Consider the following 14,952-nt stretch of genomic DNA (forward strand, 5'->3'; position numbering starts at 1 on the left):
ATGCTGCTTTTGGGGGGGTGCTCTGAAATCCAGCCTAAAGGGGCAATAGGGCAAATATGGCTACCAATGTTCCAAATGTTCCCCATTTCTGAGGACTTTTCGAGAGAAGATTGGTTTGGCTCATGTCCAGCAGGTTGTTTTGGAGGGTGTTTTAAAGATGCCAAGAGCAAGTTTGCATTGTGTTCAGTCTTTCCCTTCAAGAGGGATTTTTGATGTGGCTTTCACCAATGAGCATTATTTACAGACCTGCTATCAACGGACTATTGATATGGCTGCTGCTCCAGAGTTGGTGGGCATGAGATTTGTTGCCTGTGTGCAGAAGGAGAGAAGAATCTCAGTGACAGTACATATGTACAACCCTTGGGTCACTGATGTGGAAATACATCTGTTTCTTTGTCGCTACTTTGATGATGTTCAAGAAGGTAGCAAGTTGAAGAATCAGTTTGGGACTTTCAATGGAAAGCGCAGGTTCTGGGTGCGGTTTGTGCCAGATTAATTAGGTATTGTTGGAAAGAAACACCCACCACAGACTTCCGCCATTGGTGGAAATAGAGTTTTCCTATACTATTATGACATGCCTCTTTTTTGCCGTAGTTGCAACCTGTTTGGTCACATTGCTGAAAATTGCCCAGGTGCCAGATGTCAAAATTGCGGTGAGGATCATCTTGTTGCCCACTGTAGTAAATGCTGGACCTGTGACCTGTGTGGTTCTTCAAGTCATCTGTGCAGGATGTGTCCTTTGATGATGTTGCAGGGGCTAGATAGAGTGAAGCCTTCCTATGACCTATGCTGATGTTGCAAAAAAAACATCTTCAGTTGCAGTTGAGCCATCTGTGAATGAGGATAAGGTCTCTGATGAGGCATTGAATTCTATATTACCTCTTTTGTGTAAGAAATCTGCAGTTGGGGTCCCTGTCAGAGAGGTGTCTGATGCTCCTGTGGTGGTTCCTGTGGCTGAAAAGGTGGAGGAAGCCCAATCTAAGCTTCAGGAGGTGGGTCTTGCTACATCTAATGTGATAGCTGCTCCCGATGACCTTGAAACCTTGTTGCCCAATTCTGTGGATGATACTGTTGCTGTTCCTGGGACAGAGAATTTTTCCTTCACTGAGTCATCCTGTGATCCTGCTCCTGATGCTGTTCTTGGTGAAGGGGAGAACATTGATTGGTCTGCTGTTGTGTCCTCTGGTTCTGAGGAGGATATGGACACTGCAGGGAAAAAATCTGCCTCCAAGCGGAAAAAAGGTGCAGATTCTGATGGATGGGAGAGTCCTGATTTGGATCGTCCAGTAGTTAAGAGTGCAGATCCAGATACTGCAAGTGATGCTGACTCTTTAATTTCAGAGTTTCCTTCTGTCTCTACTAAAGACGTTCCCTCAGACTCAAGCCAGTGTATTGGTGACTTTTCTGATGCCTCTTCTGTTGGTTATCTAGATAAAAGAGATGTGAACCAACTTGCTGAAGTTACTGGTTATGAGGCTGGCAAGGGGGAGTCTAGGAGGTCGCAACGTCACAGAGGCAGATTTAAAGGATCTTCTTTGAGTCCTAAGAAAAAGAAAAGAAAGAATAAGTCCTGATGTTAATTCTTTTTTTGTTTTTCTTTAATTTATTTTTGTGATGTTTATGACCATTTCTTCCCTTAATGTCAGGTGTATGAAAACTATAGCAATGAGAGCTGCATTTTTGAGTTATTAACTGTATGTTCTGCTAATATTTTTTGTTTGCAGGAATGTGGTCTCTCTGAAAATCCTAAATGTGCTGACTGGGAATATGGTCCTAAAGTATGATCTTGTTCTGATAGGAATGGGGTGGTGGGAGTTTTGTTTAAGGGGTTTTGTTTTTCTATCCTTAATGTAGTTCATATTGTCCCAGGTTGGGTTCTTTTGGTTGGTTTTAGTTTTAGTGGGACTGTTTTTCGTTTGTTTAATGTATATGCTTCTCCAAATAGGGTTGAACGTTTGCTTAATTTTGAAACATTAAAGTTTTTTCTGCCAGGTCGAGATCCAACATTTTTGGTTGGAGATTTTAATTGTTTTATTAAGAATGGGGACAGAGAGGGTGGGAGTGATTGTAGGGTGGATAGCTCAGGGAAGTTTTTAGTTTATCTGCTTAAATCTTTTGGTTTGAAGGATGCCTTTGAGTCTGTTTCATTTTCAGGGGAGGGTTTTATGTTCTTTAGTGATAGTGGTGGGATAAAATCTCGAATTGATTTTTGTTTTTTATCTAAATTTCTATGTGTTGATGATTTTTCTTTAAAGAGGATGCCCTTTACGGATCATGCCCTTTTGATGTGTAAGGTGAATTGTGATTTGAAGATCAAGTATGGTAAGGGTGTTTGGAAACTGAATGTGGATTTGTTAGAAGATGAGAAGATTAAGCGTCCGTTTGTTTGGATGTATGAAAGGTGGCGTGAAAGAAAGTGTGATTTTAGTAATGTGCTTATGTGGTGGGAATGGTTGAAGGTGGAAATAAAGAGGTTTTTTATTAAGAAAGGCTGTGAGAAAGCTAGAATGGAAAGGGAGTTGTATGATAAATGGTATCTGAGGTTGTTGTATTTGAATGAATTGAGAAATTGTGGTATTGATGTGCATGAGGAAATTGCTGAAGCAAGAAAGATAATTAAAAAGTGTATGCATGAAAAAGGTAAGAAAAACATAATTTATGTAAGAACTTACCTGATAAATTCATTTCTTTCATATTAGCAAGAGTCCATGAGCTAGTGACGTATGGCATATACATTCCTACCAGGAGGGGCAAAGTTTCCCAAACCTCAAAATGCCTATAAATACACCCCTCACCACACCAACAAATCAGTTTAACGCATAGCCAAGAAGTGGGGTGATAAGAAAAAAGTGCGAAAGCATAAAAAATAAGGAATTGGAATAATTGTGCTTTATACAAAAAAATCATAACCACCACAAAAAGGGTGGGCCTCATGGACTCTTGCTAATATGAAAGAAATGAATTTATCAGGTAAGTTCTTACATAAATTATGTTTTTTTTCATGTAATTAGCAAGAGTCCATGAGCTAGTGACGTATGGGATAATGACTACCCAAGATGTGGATCTTCAACGCAAGAGTCACTAGAGAGGGAGGGATAAAATAAAGACAGCCAATTCTGCTGAAAATAATCCACACCCAAAATAAAGTTTAAATCTTATAATGAAAAAAACTGAAATTATAAGCAGAACAATCAAACTGAAACAGCTGCCTGAAGTACTTTTCTACCAAAAACTGCTTCAGAAGAAGAAAACACATCAAAATGGTAGAATTTAGTAAAAGTATGCAAAGAAGACCAAGTTACTGCTTTGCAAATCTGATCAACCGAAGCTTCATTTCTAAACGCCCAGGAAGTAGAAACTGACCTAGTAGAATGAGCTGTAATCCTTTGAGGCGGAGTTTTACCCGACTCGACATAAGCATGATGAATTAAAGATTTTAACCAAGATGCCAAAGAAATGGCAGAGGCCTTCTGACCTTTCCTAGAACCGGAAAAGATAACAAATAGACTAGAAGTCTTTCGGAAATTCTTAGTAGCTTCAACATAATATTTCAAAGCTCTAACTACATCCAAAGAATGCAATGATCTCTCCTTAGAATTCTTAGGATTAGGACACAATGAAGGAACCACAATTTCTCTACTAATGAATTCACAACCTTAGGTAAAAATTTAAAAGAAGTTCGAAACACCGCCTTATCCTGATGAAAAATCAGAAAAGGAGACTCACAAGAAAGAGCAGATAATTCAGAAACTCTTCTAGCAGAAGAGATGGCCAAAAGAAACAAAACTTTCCAAGAAAGTTATTTAATGTCCAATGAATGCATAGGTTCAAACGGAGGAGCTTGAAGAGCCCCCAGAACCAAATTCAAACTCCAAGGAGGAGAGATTGACTTAATGACAGGTTTTATACGAACCAAAGCTTGTACAAAACAATGAATATCAGGAAGATTAGCAATCTTTCTGTGAAAAAGAACAGAAAAAGCAGAGATTTGTCCTTTCAAGGAACTTGCAGACAAACCTTTATCCAAACTATCCTGAAGAAACTGTAAAATTCTCGGAATTCTAAAAGAATGCCAGGAAAAATGATGAGAAAGACACCAAGAAATGTAAGTCTTCCAGACTCTATAATATATCTTTCTAGATACAGATTTACGAGCCTGTAACATAGTATTAATCACAGAGTCAGAGAAACCTCTTTGACTAAGAATCAAGCGTTCAATCTCCATACCTTTAAATTTAAGGATTTGAGATCCTGATGGAAAAAAGGACCTTGTGACAGAAGGTCTGGTCTTAACCGGAGAGTCCACGGTTGGCAAGAGGCCATCCGGACAAGATCTGCATACCAAAACCTGTGAGGCCATGCTGGAGCCACCAGCAGAACAAACGAGCATTCCTTCAGAATCTTGGAGATTACTCTTGGAAGAAGAACTAGAGGCGGAAAGAGATAGGCAGGATGATACTTCCAAGGAAGTGACAATGCATCCACTGCTTCCGCCTGAAGATCCCTGGATCTGGACAGATACCTGGGAAGTTTCTTGTTTAGACGAGAAGCCATCAGATCTATTTCTGGAAGTCCCCACATTTGAACAATCTGAAGAAATACCTCTGGGTGAAGAGACCATTCGCCCGGATGTAACGTTTGGCGACTGAGATAATCCGCTTCCCAATTGACTATACCTGGGATATGAACCGCAGAAACTAGACAGGAGCTGGATTCCGCCCATACCAGTATTCGAGATACTTCTTTCATAGCCAGAGGACTGTGAGTCCCTCCTTGATGATTGATGTATGCCACAGTTGTGACATTGTCTGTCTGAAAACAAATGAACGATTCTCTCTTTAGAAGAGGCCATGACTGAAGAGCTCTGAAAATTGCACGGAGTTCCAAAATATTGATTGGTAATCTCACCTCCTGAGATTCCCAAACCCCTTGTGCTGTCAGAGACCCCCAAACAGCTCCCCAACCTGTCAGACTTGCATCTGTTGAAATTACAGTCCAGGTCGGAAGAACAAAAGAAGCCCCCTGAACTAAACGATGGTGATCTGTCCACCACGTCAGAGAGTGTCGTACAATCGGTTTTAAAGATATTAATTGAGATATCTTTGTGCAATCCCTGCACCACTGGTTCAGCATACAGAGCTGAAGAGGTCGCATGTGAAAACGAGCAAAGGGGATCTCGTCCGATGCAGCAGTCATAAGACCTAGAATTTCCATGCATAAGGCTACCGAAGGGAATGATTGTGATTGAAGGTTTCGACAAGCTGAGATCAATTTTAGACGTCTCTTGTCTGTCAGAGACAGAGTCATGGACACTGAATCTATCTGGAAACCTAAAAAGGTTACCCTTGTCTGAGGAATCAATGAACTTTTTGGTAAATTGATCCTCCAACCATGATCTTGAAGAAACAACACAAGTCGATTCGTATGAGATTCTGCTAAATGTGAAGACTGAGCAAGTACCAAGATATCGTCCAAATAAGGAAATACCTCAATACCCTGTTCTCTGATTACAGACAGAAGGGCACCGAGAACCTTTGTAAAAATTCTTGGAGCTGTTGCTAGGCCAAACGGCAGAGCCACAAACTGGTAATGCTTGTCTAGGAAAGAGAATCTCAGAAACTGATAGTGATCTGGATGAATCGGAATATGCAGATATGCATCCTGTAAATCTATTGTGGACATATAATGCCCTTGCTGAACAAAAGGCAGGATAGTCCTTATAGTTACCATTTTGAATGTTGGTATCCTTACATAAAGATTCAATATTTTTAGATCCAGAACTGGTCTGAAGGAATTCTCCTTCTTTGGTACAATGAAGAGATTTGAATAAAACCCCAGCCCCTGTTCCAGAACTGGAACTGGCATAATTACTCCAGCCAACTCTAGATCTGAAACACATTTCAGAAATGCTTGAGCTTTCGCTGGATTTACTGGGACACGGGAAAGAAAAAATCTCTTTGCAGGAGGCCTTATCTTGAAGCCAATTCTGTACCCTTCTGAAACAATGTTCTGAATCCAAAGATTATGAATTGAATTGATCCAAATTTCTTTGAAAAATCGTAATCTGCCCCCTACCAGCTAGGCTGGAATGAGGGCCGCACCTTCATGTGGACTTGGGAGCTGGCTTTGGTTTTCTAAAAGGCTTGGATTTATTCCAGACTGGAGATGGTTTCCAAACTGATACCGCTCCTGTGGGTGAAGGATCAGGCTTTTGTTCCTTATTGTGACGAAAGGAACGAAAACGATTATTAGACCTAAATTTACCTTTAGATTTTTTATCCTGTGGTAAAAAAGTTCCTTTCCCTCCAGTAACAGTTGAGATAATAGAATCCAACTGAGAACCAAATAATTTATTACCCTGGAAAGAAAGGGAAAGCAAAGTTGACTTAGAAGACATATCAGCATTCCAAGTTTTAAGCCATAAAGCTCTTCTAGCTAAAATAGCTAGAGACATATACCTGACATCAACTCTAATGATATCAAAGATGGCATCACAAATAAAGTTATTAGCATGTTGAAGAAGATTAACAATGCTATGAGAATTATGATGTGTTACTTGTTGCTTTAAAGCTTCTAACCAAAAAGTTGAAGCTGCAGCAACATCCGCTAAAGATATAGCAGGTCTAAGAAGATTACCTGAACATAAGTAAGCTTTTCTTAGAAAGGATTCAATCTTCCTATCTAAAGGATCCTTAAAGGAAGTACTATCTGCCGTAGGAATAGTAGTATGTTTAGCAAGAGTAGAGATAGCCCCATCAACTTTAGGGATTTTGTCCCAAAACTCTAATCTGTCAGATGGCACAGGATATAATTGCTTAAAACGTTTAGAAGGAGTAAATGAATTACCCAAATTATTCCATTCCCTGGAGATTACTTCAGAAATAGCATCAGGGACAGGAAAAACTTCTGGAATAACTACAGGAGATTTAAAAACCTTATTTAAACGTTTAGCTTTAGTATCAAGAGGACCAGAATCCTCTATTTCTAATGCAATTAAGACTTCTTTAAGTAAAGAACGAATAAATTCCATTTTGAATAAATATGAAGATTTATCAGCATCAACCTCTGAGACAGAATCCTCTGAACCAGAGGAACCATTATCAGAATCAGAATGATGATGTTCATTTAAAAATTCATCTGAAAAATGAGAAGTTTTAAAAGACCTTTTACGTTTACTAGAAGGAGGAATAACAGACATAGCCTTCTTAATGGATTTAGAAACAAAATCTCTTATGTTAACAGGAACACTCTGAGTATTAGATGTTGACGGAACAGCAACAGGTAATGTAACATTACTAAAGGAAATATTATCTGCATTAACAAGTTTGTCATGACATTCATTACAAACAACAGCTGGAGGAACAGATACCACAAGTTTACAGCAGATACACTTAACTTTGGTAGATCCAGCACCAGGCAGCGTTTTTCAAGAAGTATCTTCTGACTCAGTGTCAATCTGGGACATCTTGCAATATGTAATAGAAAAAACAACATATAAAGCAAAATTGATCAAATTCCTTAAATGACAGTTTCAGGAATGGGAAAAAATGCCAGTGAACAAGCTTCTAGCAACCAGAAGCAATAAATAATGAGACTTAAATAATGTGGAGACAATAGTGACGCCCATATTTTTTAGCGCCAAAAAAGACGCCCACATTATTTGGCGCCTAAATGCTTTTGGCGCCAAAAATGACGCCACATCCGGAACGCCAACACTTTTGGCGCAAAAAAACATAAAAAATGACGCAACTTCCGGCGACACGTATGACGCCGGAAACAGAAAAAAAAATTTGCGCCAAAAAAGTCCGCGCCAAGAATGACGCAATAAAATGAAGCATTTTCAGCCCCCGCGAGCCTAACAGCCAGGGAAAAAAGTCAAATTTTAAGGTAAGAAAAAAATTGATTTATTCATATGCATTATCCCAAATATGAAACTGACTGTCTGAAATAAGGAATGTTTGAACATCCTGAGTCAAGGCAAATAAATGTTTGAATACATATATTTAGAACTTTATATTAAAGTGCCCAACCATAGCTTAGAGTGTCACATAAAATAAGACTTACTTACCCCAGGACACTCATCTACATGTAGTAGAAAGCCAAACCAGTACTGAAACGAGAATCAGTAGAGGTAATGGTATATATAAGAGTATATCGTCGATCTGAAAAGGGAGGTAAGAGATGAATCTCTACGACCGATAACAGAGAACCTATGAAATAGACCCCGTAGAAGGAGATCATTGAATTCAAATAGGCAATACTCTCCTCACATCCCTCTGACATTCACTGCACGCTGAGAGGAAAACCGGGCTCCAACCTGCTGCGGAGCGCATATCAACGTAGAATCTAGCACAAACTTACTTCACCACCTCCATAGGAGGCAAAGTTTGTAAAAACTTATTTGTGGGTGTGGTGAGGGGTGTATTTATAGGCATTTTGAGGTTTGGGAAACTTTGCCCCTCCTGGTAGGAATGTATATCCCATACGTCACTAGCTCATGGACTCTTGCTAATTACATGAAAGAAATTGTTTTTATGGCAAGATTGGAGAAAAAGGAAAAGGATGAGTCTTGTAGTAAATATTTTTTTAAGAAAGCTTTTGAAGGAAAGACTGGTTTTGTTAGTGCTTTTGATAAGGATGATGAAATTAATGGTACAAATGGTGTTTTATGTGAAGTTCATGAGTTTTATAGTGACCTGTATAAAGAAAACACAAGAGATGTTTTATTGGAAAAGGAGTTGCTGGAAGACATTGAGGTTAAGTTGGAAAAATATGATAATGATTTGTTAGAAAAGGATCTAAGTTTGGATGAGATTGCAGAGGTTGTTAGGAGTTTTAAGAATGGGAAGGTACCTGGTTGTGATGGTTTGCCTGTTAAATTTTATACTTGTTTTTGGAATTTGATTGGGGTGGATATGTTGGAAGTTTGTAAGTTTGTTTTAAAAATGAATGTTTTGCCTGTTTCAATGAGGAAATGTTTGATTGTTTTGTTATTTAAAAAGGGTGATAAGAGAGATTTGAGGAATTGGAGGCCAATTACGTTGTTGAATGTTGACTATAAGGTTATTGCAAAGGTGCTGGCAAATAGAATACGTAGAGTGATTGGCAAGGTTGTAGGTTAAGAGCAAGTGTGTGCTGTTCCTGGGCGTCAGATTTCTGAAAGTTTGTTGTTACTACGTGATGTACTGTGGTATGTGAGGGAGAGGATGAGGTCTGTTGCTGTTGCTATTGTGGATTTTGAAAAAGTGTATGATAGGGTAGTGCATGATTTTATGTTTCATGTTTTAGAACGTTTAGTTTTTTCTGGTAAGATTATTGGATGGTTTAAATGTTTGTATTGTGATATTTTGAGTCAAGTTCAGTTTAATGTTTTTTTGACTGAGGAATTTTGTGTTAAATCTGGAGTGCGTCAAGGTTGTCCTTTGTCTCCTGTGTTATTTGTATGTGTCATTGAGCCATTGTTAACTAGTTTGAGGAAGGATAAATTAGTTAGAGGTGTGAGTGTTCCTGGCAGTAATGGAAGGTGTTTGAAAGTGATTGGATATATGGATGATGTGAGTGTGGTATGTGAGACTCAGGCTGGTTTGAGGAGGGTGAAAACTTTGGTTGAATGTTTTTGTATGGCAAGTGGTTTCAGAGTTAATTGGAATAAGTGTAAAGTTAAAGTTTTTGTAATGATAGGGAGATTGATTCCTGTGGATGGCCTGTGACTGATGGTGCAATTGAGGTGTTGGTTGTGAAATTTGATGTGGATTTGAAAGGCTTGGAAAGTTGGGAGAATGTTTTTGATAAAGTGAGTAGAAAACTTCAGATTTGGTCTTTAAGGACTTTATCTTTGGAAGGAAAAATGTTAGTTATTAAATCGGTTTTGATCCCTATTATGTTATATTTAGTGTTAGTTTTTCCGCCTCCAGAGAGGAATTTTCAGAGAATTTTGAGAGTGTTGTTTACTTTTTTCTGGAATTCTGGTATGGAGCGTTTGAAAAGAGATGTTGTTGTTAAGAGTAAGAATGTTGGTGGTAAGGGTTTTCCAAATGTGGAGAGATTCTTGGCTGTGAAATATGTTAGTAGGTGTGTAGTTCTGAGTGGTAAGGATAGCTTGGCTGGTTGTATGGTAAAGTATGCTTGTGGAAATGTTTTAAGACAATATGGTTTGTTTGAGATTGATAGAAAGCAACTGGTATGTTTTGCTGTTCCGTGGTTTTATGTAAGGGTGGAATGTTGGATTAAAAAATATGGTTTGGAGAATGTTAGTACGGAGATGTGGTGTGCAAAAAGAATGGTATTGAAAATGTTGGAAAAGAAGGAAGGTCTTGAGTTAATTGGGGGTTTGAATGATAATGAATGTGTATTTGTATGGAAAAAATGTGTGTAATAAGCATTTGGTGAATAGGCAGAAAGATATTAGCTGGATGAGTGTGCATAAGTGTTTGCCGACAAGGGATTTTCAGAGAGTGCGTCGTTTAGTGGCTTCAGAAGTGTGTCCTAGAGATGGTTGTTGTCAAAGTGAGAGTGTTATTCGTTAGTTTTGGAATTGTGAGTATGCTAGGGATGTTTGGAGAAGTTTGAATAGGATGATTAAGGGTCTGACTGGAGTGCAGTTTTTTACTTTTAATATGATGATGTACAGTTTGTGTGGAAGTGGTGTGGAAAAGGAGAAAGCAGGTAGTTACTGTAGGTGATTGTGTGGGTATGATCCGTGGAAAGTTGTTTTTGTATTTTTCTTTTGATAGGAGGCGTTATGGGGAATTAATTAGATTCTGAAGGCATCTGGAAGACAAAGAAGTGGAAGGATTGGATTATTTGGTTTTTCTTTTTTTTTTTTCTCCAGTTTGTTTTTGTCTGCATTTGAAATATGTTTAATTTTATTCTGTGTGATTATTTAAGTTTTATGTTTGCATTTTGAATTTTTTCTGATGACAAAAGTATGGGTCAATATTTCAGTTGTTTTGTAACAAGATATATTTTGTTTGCATTTGTTATTATGATTTTATTTTATTATATATGCATATATGATTATTTTTCAAATAAAAGAATTAAGAAATGTACGTCTGGGGTTTTGCTGTTTCTCTCGTTCAGAGAGGAATTGCCTGGTATTTCGGGGCTGGACTGTACTGTTAAGTCAGGAACAGACTGATATGATTCAGGAAAGTTCTTCTCTGTGAAAGGCACATGTTGAGCAAAAAGAGGCTGCTTCTTGGGTGGTAACTAGCCATAGAACAAGCTATTATGCTATTGTTCATTCCCAGGTTGAGCGCTTCTCTCTTTTAACTTATGCAAATTATGACATTTAGGGACGTCTCCCTAAATGTGATGCGGGCATCTAGACATGGACCCGTTGCTCAGTGTGCCTAGAGGGATATGGCTGCACCTCACTGACAAGGCTCTCAATAGGCCGAAACATACGTCTGGGGTTTTGCTGTTTCTCTCGTTCAGAGAGGAATTGCCTGGTATTTCAGGGCTGGACTGTACTGTGAAGTCAGGATCAGACGGATATGCTTCAGGAAAGTTCTTCTCTGTGAAAGGCACATGTTGAACAAAAAGAAGCTGCTTCTTGGGTGGTAACTAGCCAAAGAACAAGCTATTATGCTATTGTTCATTCCCAGGTTGAGCGCTTCTCTCTTTTAACTTATGCAAATTATGACATTTAAGGACGTCTCCCTAAGTGTGATGCGGGAATCCAGACATGGACCCGTTGCTCAGTGTGCCTAGAGGGATATGGCTGCACCTCACTGACGAGGCCCACAATAGGCGGAAATGTACATCTGGGGTTTTGCTGTTTCTCTTGTTCAGAGAGGAATTGCCTGGTATTTCGGGGCTGGACTGTACTGTGAAGTCAGGATCAGACTGATATGCTTCAGGAAAGTTCTTCTCTGTGAAAGGCACATGTTGAGCAAAAAGAGGCTGCTTTTTGGGTAGTAACTAGCCATAGAACAAGCTATTATGCTATTGTTCATTCCCAGGTTGAGCGCTTCTCTCTTTTAACTTATGCAAATTATGACATTTAGGGACATCTCCCTAAGTGTGATGTGGGAATCCAGACGTGTACCTGTTGCTCAGTGTGCCTAGAGGGATATGGCTGCACCTCACTGACGAGGCCCACAATAGGCCGAAACGTACGTCTGGGGTTTTGCTGTTTCTCTCATTCAGAGAGGAATTGCTTGGTATTTCAGGGCTGGACTGTACTGTGAAGTCAGGATCAGACTGATATGCTTCTCGTAAGTTCTTCTCTGTGAAAGGCACATGTTGAGCAAAAAGAGGCTGCTTCTTGGGTGGTAACTAGCCATAGAACAAGCTATTATGCTATTGTTCATTCCCAGGTTGAGCGCTTCTCTCTTTTAACTTATCCCTGGATGAGCTAGCATTATTGATTACTGTTTCCCTGGATGAGCTAGCATTATTGATTATGTTTGCCTGAATGAGCTAGCATTATTGATTATTGTTTCCCTGAATGAGCTAACATTATTGATTATTGTTTCCCTGAATGAGCTAGCATTATTGATTATGGTTTCCCTGATGAGCTAGCATTATTGATTATTGTTTCCCTGAATGAGCTAGCATTATTGATTATGGTTTCCCTGAATGAGCCAGCATTGTTGATTATTGTTTCCCTGAATGAGCTAGAATTATTGAGTATGGTTTCCATGGATGAGCTAGCATCAGGGGCGTATTTATGCAGAGGCCAACAAGGCTGGTACCTAGGGCGGCAGATTTGAGGGGGCGGCACTGGCACTATGTTGGCAAGGTTGGCTTTATTTATTATTTTATTAAAAAAGATTAAAAAAAATATTTTCTCGTTCTGCGATCACGTGGCCCGGCTTTTGCCGACGTCACGTGACGTTTTACTACTTCCGCCCGCCTCACACGCAGCCCGCACTGGAGGGAGCAACACACACGTGCACACACATGATTGCTGAGCAGCAGGCACGCAGGCATTCAACTCCCCATGACCCCATCAGCGGTACCCGGGCCGTAAGTAACAGTCAGTGACTCAATGAGTGACAGATGAGATCATGTGACTGCAGTGAGACCAGACGACGTCGACTACACACGCAGCAGACAGAGGAGCCTGACTAGAGAGTGACAGAGGACTGGTCGCCGGACATAGCTGAGAGCCTGAGTGCAGAATTTGCAGACACAGAGAGACCGTCACGACTCACAATGCAGTGCTGTGCATTTCAAAATTTTTAAAAAGGTAGTATTTTTTGTTTTTCAGTCATTGCGCCGCTTTTGTGTACTATGTAATTTTTTAGTAATTACTTTACTTATTACACAGACAGTACTTTCTTCTACTTTGATGAATTTTGAAAAAATGTGAGCCTGGGGCGGGCAGTGGGCACTGCCTGGTGACAGAGTGAGTGCGTGGTGGCAAGATTTTCATTTTGACCATGGAAGGGGGGCGGGGGCAGAATCCGGGCACACATCCACATGAGGCATCATATCATAAATAATGGAAATGTAATAATATGGGCTGTGGGGCCTGGGCAGTCAGTCATAGCATAGAGTGGAAGGGAAAGTAAAAGGATTTTATTTTTTTCTTACTTGACTGCTTAAATATTATCTATTAATAATTGCATAATTAAATCTGCAATTCTGTGCTAGTGGCTGCTTCTTTAGAGCCTGCTTTATTTAAGATTCCCAGAATACCATTGCTATCCCTGATGATCTGATTCTGATCCCATGATCCCTCATTACTTTGTTCCAATCAGCCCTGTATGAGTGAATTTATGTGTATCAGGCAGTTTTTACGAGCCCTGGCTGGGGAAAATGTATTTTTAAAATGCAGCAGCAAAAAAAAAAAAAAAGTCACAACTCCCTAACCAAAAAATTATATGGCCAAAAATGACCTAAATCCAGGGGGGGGGGGGGCACAAAAACCTAAATATGCCCCTGGCTAGCATTATTGATTATGTTTCCTGGATGAGGTAGCATTATTGATTAAGGTTTGCCTGGATGAAGTAGCATCATTGATTATGGTTTCCCTGGATGAGCTAGCATTATTGATTACTGTTTCCCTGGATGAGCTAGCATTATTGATTACAGTTTCCCTGGATGAGCTAGCATTATTGATTACAGTTTCCCTGGATGAGCTAGCATTATTAACTATTTAGACTGATCAATGCCTACTGAAAACACAAAAAAAGTTCAAGTATGTTAAAGGGACAGTGTATTGTAAAATGTTCTCCTCTTTAATGTGTTACCAATTATATATTTTACCTAGTGGAGTGTATTAAATTGTTTACAAATAGCTCATTTGGCTGATCAAACCGCTAACTATGCAGAATCTTTCAATACTGCAGTGATGGAAACAGAAAATAAAATCTATGTAGACACTATCCAGAAGAAAAAACTACACTCCAAGATTGGGATGGGAGAAATAATTACTAAAAATTGTACTTTTCAATTATCTCAGACAGGGATAAGATAATAAAGACTTTGTGTGTGTGTATAAAGGGATAAGATAATGAGATGGGTTCTCCCTGCAAGCTCAGTCAATTGTAAAAGGTTGTTGCTTTAAAGAGCAAAAACAGCTATTTATTATACAAAAATAAACATAAATGGGCAATTTCTTATATATTTTATGCTCTACAACTGGTATAACAGTCATTGTAAATATTTTAAAAGAACAGTAAAGTAAAAATTAAACAACTTTTTGTTTACTTCTGTTCTCTAATTTGCTTTGTTGCTATCCCTTGTTGAAAGGCATACATAGGTAGGCTCAGGAGCAAAAATGCACAACTACTGGGAGCTAGCTGCTGATTGGTGGCTCTACACATACACCTCTTGTCATTGGCTCACCTGATGTGTTAAACTAGCTCCCAGTAGTGTATTGCTGATTCTTTTAACAAAATATCCCAAGAGAATGATGCAGTTTTGATAATAGAAGTAAACTGGAAAGTTGTTTAAAATTATATGTTCTATCTGAATCATGAAATAATTTTGGGGGGCATA

This window comes from Bombina bombina, chromosome 1 (assembly GCF_027579735.1).
Source record: "Bombina bombina isolate aBomBom1 chromosome 1, aBomBom1.pri, whole genome shotgun sequence".
In the NCBI taxonomy this organism is placed as follows: domain Eukaryota; kingdom Metazoa; phylum Chordata; class Amphibia; order Anura; family Bombinatoridae; genus Bombina; species Bombina bombina.